Source organism: Ovis canadensis, chromosome 3 (assembly GCF_042477335.2).
Source record: "Ovis canadensis isolate MfBH-ARS-UI-01 breed Bighorn chromosome 3, ARS-UI_OviCan_v2, whole genome shotgun sequence".
NCBI lineage: Eukaryota > Metazoa > Chordata > Mammalia > Artiodactyla > Bovidae > Ovis > Ovis canadensis.
In genome coordinates, this window is record NC_091247.1 from 140,366,276 (window position 1) to 140,374,198 (window position 7,923).

The 7,923-nt window shown below is 40.9% G+C and overlaps 1 non-coding gene across 1 annotated transcript; it reads left to right on the forward strand.

Annotated features, from left to right (window-relative positions):
• Window positions 1-6,519: 6,519 nt before the first annotated feature.
• On the forward strand, window positions 6,520-6,592 carry TRNAE-UUC (transfer RNA glutamic acid (anticodon UUC)). Its single transcript has one exon. It is a non-coding gene; the product is annotated as a tRNA-Glu (tRNA).
• The last annotated feature ends 1,331 nt before the right edge of the window (window positions 6,593-7,923 follow it).

Sequence of the window (7,923 nt, forward strand, 5' to 3'; positions counted from 1 at the left end):
ACCTAGACAGCATGAAAAGTAGAGACATTACTTTGCCAGCAAAGGTCCATCTAGTCAAGGCTATGAGTTGGACTATAAAGAAAGCTGAGTGCCAAAGAATTGATGTTTTTGAACTGTGGTGTTGGAGAAGACTCTTGAGAGTCCCTTGGACTGCAAGGAGATCCAACCAGTCCATCCTAAGGGAGATCAGTCCTAGGTGCTCATTGGAAGGACTGATGTTGAAGCTGAAACTCCAATACTTTGGCCACCTGATGTGAAGAGCTGACTCATTGGAAAAGACCCTGATGTTGGGAAAGACTGAGGGCAGAAAGAGAAGGGGACAACAGAGGATGAGACGGTTGGATGGCATCATCAACTCGATGGACATGGGTTTGGGTGGATTCCGGGAGATGGTGATGGACAGGGAGGGCTGGCGTGCGGCAATTCATGGGGTTGCAGAGTCGGACACGACTGAGCGACTGAACTGAACTGAACCGAAGTGAAAATCCGCAGTATTTAGGGTAATGATTTAGAATTCAGAGAATGCACAGGCTGCCTTCTCAGAAAGATGCATACTGACTCTGATCTCTAAATCCAAATTTTGTAATGTTCAAAAGAGAATTTCTAGACCCAAACAGACATGGCGAGTTTGTGATAAGCACTCTTGATAAACTTTTTATATGATAAGCAGAGAAGGTCACAAAACTTTATGACGATAAAAAGTAAAAGATAAAGCACTTAAACAATCAAAAGTTTCTCGAGTCTTTCCTCTACTGCATTGCTCTAGAAAGCCACAATCTGAGGAAAGACCAAGGATATGCCATGAGCCATCCTCAGCATCTTCCAGTAAGCCTGCTCTACTCAAGTCATTGTAAAGAAGGGTCACACTTTACTTTCCCAGTTTGCCCCACAGTGCTATCTGATTCTACAGCCCCCCTCCTTTTTTTCTGACTGATGTAGAATAGGTTTGAAAGGCAATTTCAAACAAGAAACACCAATAATGTTTTCTGGAACAGCTGTTTCACTGTATTAAACACATAGCCTTCCAAGATAGCTGTTTTCCTTTGTTTTCTAGTATATTACATTTCTTTAATAAAGTTATACATACCCATCCAAAAATTTCAAACAATCTAGGTTTAAAGGTATAAAAATTAAAAACAAGATGATTATCTGAAGAGCCACCCAAACCAGTTTCATCACTTACTCATCTACCCAATTAGAGTTCTCTCTGGGAAAGCCACACACCACTCACTTTAAAAATAGTCTTTTCAAGTCCCTGTCCAGATGCCAAACCAAAAAAACCCCAAAAAGATTTTTTTTAAGTCTTTTTTTAAAATCAATTTTATAGCTAATTTTATTTTATTAAAATTAATTGAAGCAGATAATGACACAGTCAAAGCCAAGTAATTATGAAGATTTTTGAGCACCCCACTGATCTGATTTCTAGTCTCAGGTGTCACATCAAAAGGATCAAAAGGAAGGTTACTAGCAAAATGCTCCATCATACTGGAAAAGCTGACATACAGATTTTCCAATAAAGCCTTGCTTTATTGGAAATAAACACCATAAACCATCAAAAAACCCTGAAGTGACAACTCTTTGGTATCTATATTAAATATGTCTCCAAGACTGCCTCACATTCAACTTTTTCACATCAAATGTGGTGATCCAGGGGTCAGAAAACTATCATTATATTTGTAGGGCCTCTGTTTCACCATCAGTACAGTGAATGATAACAGCTTTCTCCAGCCCTCTCTACCTACCTATACAGACATGGTTATATACGTAAGCACACATGATGGACAAAATGTTCCTCAGAAGAAAGGCTTTAACGCAAACCAGCATCTGAGGATTTGGAGCTGACTGCCCATCAGTCGGTCATCCACATCCTCCTGATTGTCACAGCCTTCCTTTCGGATGTTTCCCATTTAGTAATTTTACAATATTTTTTTTTCCCACAGCTTGTTGGCATGTCTCTTACTAGAATAACAAGGACGAGAAAGAAGAAAAATGTCAATTGACACATTTTCCTTTTCTTCCACATCATGTTGGTAAAGATCCAGGCACAATCAGAGTTAGATATCAGCCAGAGATAGAGAAAGACTTAAGATTATATGAAGGTTTCTATTACGTCATCTAATAGTCCTCTCCTTACCGAGGTTTAAAAAAACTGCAGTTGTGTGAAATAAGATATCAATATGCTATTAACAACTTGGTAACTTTCAGTGAACACACATCCTTTCCTGCCCAGCAATGTCACTTCCAGGTATTTATTCAATAGATACTGCCCCACATATGTCAAATAGGTAGACAAGGATATGCAATGCAACTTTCCTGTAATAACAAAGGGCTGAATAAACATTTATCGGTGGAATAAAGTCTATCAATAAAGGACTCATTAAATGAATCATAAATATATTCTTTAAATGGCATTCTACACAGCTGCTAAGAAGAATGAGGCCTTCTGTAGACACTGCTATGGAAAGTCTCCAGGACATATTAAGTGAGAAAGCAAAGCATAGAGCAGTGTGCATAGCACACGACTGTTTTTGTTGCTATATGCACACTTATTCCCATTTTATACATGGTATTGTGTGGAACACCTCTGGAAGGACACAGAAGAAACTAGTACAGGGTGCCTCCAGGGGCAGGAACTGGGTGGCCAGTGGATAAGTAAGTAGAGTACCTCTAACTTTATTACCTTTATAACTTCCAGATTTTGTACTAAGTACAAATACAATCTCTTTTTAAATTTTAATTTAAATTCAAAAATTAAAAAGAAGGAAGAAAGAGCACCCTGAACCAAAAACACTGGAGTCCTTCCTTGGGGTGTCTTCTCCATTAGGGACCCTAAGGCCTGTTAGTCCAGTCACTCGATCTTTCAAGACTGATAACCTGCCTTGAAGCCACCACCTTTTTTGCCCCGGTCTATCTTGGTCCTCTCTTAAAATGTGTCTAATAAATAGCCAAAGTTTCTGGTTCCAATTAAGATGGAGTAAGTACATTCCACAGTGTTCCTCCCAGGGAATTCAGCTAAACTCCAGAGCTGCTCCATACATTATCTCAAGATTAAAAAGTAACTGATAGCTGGTGGACAGAGAAAAAACCATGGCTCAAAATATCATAAAATCTATGGAGTTTCCCTTTCTGCTTCTTCTAGTATCCCCTGGGCTCCAAAATCACTGCAGATGGTGATTGCAGCCATGAAATTAAAAGACGCTTGCTCCTTGGAAGGAAAGCTATGACCAATCTAGATAGCATATTAAAAAGCAGAGACATTACTTTGCCAACAAAAGTCCATCTAGTCAAGGCTATGGTTTTTCCAGTGTTCATGTATGGATGTGAGAGTTGGACTATAAAGAAAGCTGAGCGCCGAAGAACTGATGCTTTCGAACTGTGGTGTTGGAGAAGACTCTTGAGAGTCCCTTGGACTGCAAGGAGATCCAACCAGCCCATCCTAAGGGAGATCAGTCCTGGGTGCTCATTGGAAGGACTGATGTTGAAGCTGAAACTCCAATACTTTAGCCACCTGATGCGAAGAGCTAACTCATTGGAAAAGACCCTGATGCTGAGAGGGATTGAAGACAGGAGGGGAAGGGGATGACAGAGGATGGAATCACTGACTCAATAGACATGGGTTTGGGTGGACTCCGGGAGGTGGTGATGGACAGGGAGGCTTGGCATGCTGCGGTCCATGGGGTAGCAAAGAGTCGGACATGACTAAATTGAACTGAACTGAACTGAGTATCTCCTGGCCTGGACTCAAGGGCAGCCCAAACTCAGAACTGTGCACCAGGTACAGAAAGAAAAAGTTCCAAGTAGACCTCCATTTTTGGCCCCAGAAACAGTAAAGGGATTCCCTAAAGGTCAAAGGGAGTAGAGGCAACCCCCTGATTTTTTCCCTTCTGTCCTCTTGCCCTACCTTCAAGGCAACTAGGCAGCAGCTGCAATGACAACAGCAGTCAGAAAGGAAAACCTTTTCGCTGACCAGAGGAACTGTGATCCTAGGAGCCTTGAAGGAAACTCCGTTGCTTTGTGTTCTTTCCTGAGCCTCCTGTCACTTGGTTCTCAAGGGAAAGGTAATCACAGGATGTGCAAGGCAGAGCAGAGAAATTCAAGTCTCAGCTTTCTAGCAAGTGAAGCAAGAAGGAGAATCCTTTGGAACTGGAAAGTCTGGGTTAACAACAGAAAGAAGAGGGAGCTCAATGAAGCTGTTTGTGAACTTCAGGAATCACCCCCAGGCTGCACATGAAAGTATCTGACCCTAAACAACACACTGAAGATTTTGACAATTGATTTATGAGGTATACCACTGCCCAAGTCGGAGACTAGCCACTGGCTGGTATGTACATGGAACAGATACAAATAACACAGCAAATAGCACTTTGAAAACTAAACTGATATTGAACTCCAGCCCAAAGAAGGCAAATAGGTATTTGCAGCCTGAACCTAACTAGACTGACTACCTGATCACATAAACAAACAAATCTATAGGATTTGAACAAGATCCAAAGTCTCATATAATTTTTTAAATGTCAGAATATGAATCCAAACTGATATACAGATGACTCTTTAACATGCTTCCCTTGTGGCTCAGATGGTAAAAATCTGCCTGCAATGCAGGAAATCCAGGTTCCATCCCTGGGTTAGAAAGATCCCTGGAGAAGGGAATGGCAACCACTCCACTATTCTTGCCTAGACAAGTCCATGGCCAGGGGAGCCTGGCAGGCTACAGTCCATGGGGTCACAAAGAGTCAGACATGACCAAGCGACTTTTACTTCTTCACTTAAACAACATGTGTTTGAACTGTGTGGCTCCAATTATACACAAATTGTTTTCAATAATACTACACAATCTCCAGCTGGCTGAAACCACAGATATGGAACTGCTGATATGGAGGGCAAATGACAAAGTTAAATGTGGATTTTTGACTGCATGGGGGCTGGTGTCCATAACCTTCACACTGTTCAAGGGTCAGCCTGTACAAAAAGACTTGAAAATTTCAACATCTCACAAGGGAAAAGATAATCAACAGATACCAACTTCAAGATGTTAGAATTATATAACCTCAGATGACAGCACCCTTATGGCAGAAAGCGAAGAGGAAGTGAACAGCCTCTTGATGAATGTGAAAGAAGAGAGTGGAAAAAGCTGGCTTAAAACTCAACATTCAAAAAACTAAGGTCATGGCACATGGTCCCATCACTTCATGACAAACAGATGAGGAAACAATGGAAACAGTTATTTTCTGGGGCTCCAAAATCATTGCAGATGGTGACTGCAGCCATGAAATTAAAAGATGCTTGCTCCTTGGAAGAAAAGCTATGACAAACCTTGACAGCATATTAAAAAGCAGAGACATTATGTTGCCAACAAAGGTCCATCTTGTCAAAGCTATGGTTTTTCCAGCAGTCATGTATGGATGTGAGAGTTGAACTATAAAGAAAGCTGAGCACCAAAGAATTGATGTTTCTGAACTGTGATGTTGGAGAAGACTCTTGAGAGTTCCTTGCACAGCATGGAGATACAACCAGTCCATCCTAAAGGAAATTAGTCCTGAATATTCATTGGAAGGACTGGCGCTGAAGCTGAAACTCTAATCCTTTGGCCACCTGATGTGAAGAACTGACTCATTTGAAAAGACCCTGATGCTGGGAAAGATTGAAAGCTGTAGGAGAACGGGATGACAGAGGATGAGATGGTTGGATGGCATCACCAACTCAATGGATATGAGTTTGAGTAAACTCCGGGAGTTGGTGATGGACAGGTGGGCCTGGCGTGCGGCAGTCCATGAGGTCACAAAGCGTCAGACACTACTGAGCGACTCAACTGAACTGAACCAAAGGAGTTCAAACCAGTCAATCCTAACAGAAATCAGTCCTGAATATTCATTGGAAGAACTGATATTAAAGCTGAAGCTCCAATACTTTGGCCACCTGATGTGAAGAACTGACTCACTAGAAAAGGCCCTGATGCTGGGAAAGATTGAAGGCAGGAGGAGAAGAGGACGAAAGAGGATGAGATGGTTGGATGGCATCACTGACTCAAGAGACATGAGTTTGAGCAAGCTCTGGGAGCTGCTGATGGATAGGGAACCCTGGCGTGCTATAGTCCATGGATCTCAAAGAGTCGGACATGACTGAGCAACTGAACTGACCTAAAAGCACATACTATAATCATGCTCAAAGAAATAAAGACAAATGATCTTGAAGTAAAAGGAAAAGTAGACAGTCTTGACAAAGAATAGATGAAGAAGGAGAAGAACCAAATGAAAAAATCTAAACTAGAAAATATAATGACAGAAATTTAAAAATTCACTAGTTGGGCTCTACAGTGTAACTGAAATGACAGGTTAGTGAACTTGAAAATGGATCTACAGAATGATCCAAGCTGAACAACTGAGAAAAAAGACTGGAAAACAAAAATGAACAGAGCCTTGAGGACCCACTGGACAGTATCAAAAGGCCTAACATTTGTATCATCAAAGGCTGATTAGTAAAGGACAAAGAGTATGCTACAGAAATAATATTTGAGGAAATTCCCTGGTGGTCCAGTGGTTAGGACTTGGCACTTTCACTGCCATGAGCCCAGGTTCAATCCCTGGTCGGGGAACTCAGATCCCAAAAGATGTGTGGTGTGGTCAAAAAGAAAAATATTTCAAGAAATAATAGCTCAATACTCCCCAACTTTAGTAAAAGACATAAACTTGTAGATTCAAGAAATTCAGTGAATATCAATCAGGATAACCTCAAAGAAATTCTTGCCAAGTAAAATCTAAAGCAAAGGAAAAAAAAATATTGAAAGCAGTCAGAGAAAAATAATGCATTACATATGGGGAAAAAATAATTCAAATGACTGTGAACATCCTATCAGAAACCATAGAGAACAGATGACAGTGGAAAAAGAATTTCAAGTGCTGGAAAACAACGGCCAAACCCAGAATTCTGCATATCCAGTGAAATAGCTTTCAAAAATGATGAAATAAATTCTGAAAGAAAACCAAGAGAAGCCATCACTAGCAGACTTGCCAAAGATGCTAAAGAAAGTTCTTTGGATGGAAGGAAATGATACAACATGGGAACAAAATTTCAGGAAAGAAGGAAGAGCACTAGAAATGGTAAATATCTGAGTAAATGATACAGCCTATTTTACTTCTAAGTTCTTTAAAAGATGAAAGATGATCGAAAGCAAAAATTATAACAATGTCTGATGGGGTTTTCAATGACTAAAGATGGTACGCGTATGACCACTACAAGATAAAAAGGAAGAGGGCAAACCAATCTTTATGGTACTAAAGTTTCTATATTCTACTTGAAGTGATAAATATTAGTTTTAAGTATAATACTTGAATATGTGTACTGTAATTCCTAGTCAACACTGAAATAAAAAAGCAGTAAAAATTCAGTGTGTATGTGTGTGTGTCAGTCGCTCGGTTATGTCTGATTCTTTGTGATCCCATGGACTGTAGCCCACCAGGCTCCTCTGTCCATGGAATTCTCCAGGCAAGAATACTGGAGTGGGTTGCCATTCCCTTCTCCAGGGGATCTTCCCAACCCAGGAATCAAATCCAGGTATCCCACATTGCAGGCAGACTCTTTACAATCTGAGCCACCAGGGAAACCAAAAACTCAATAGAGAAATCTAAAGTGAAAGTGAAGTCGCTCAGTTGGGTCTGACTCTTTGCGACCCCATGGACTGTAGCCTACCAGGCTCCTTCGTCCATGGGATTCTCCAGGCAAGAGTACTGGAGTGGGTTGCCATTTCCTTCTCCAGGGGATCTTCCCGACCCAGGGATCGAACCCGGGTCTCCTGCATTGGAGGCAGACGCTTTAAGCCATCAGGGAAGCCCTCTAAGCAGAATACTAAAATAGTTCAAATAATCCAAAAGAAGGACATAAAGGGAGACAAAGAAACACAAAATAGAAAGAACAGAAAAATATTAC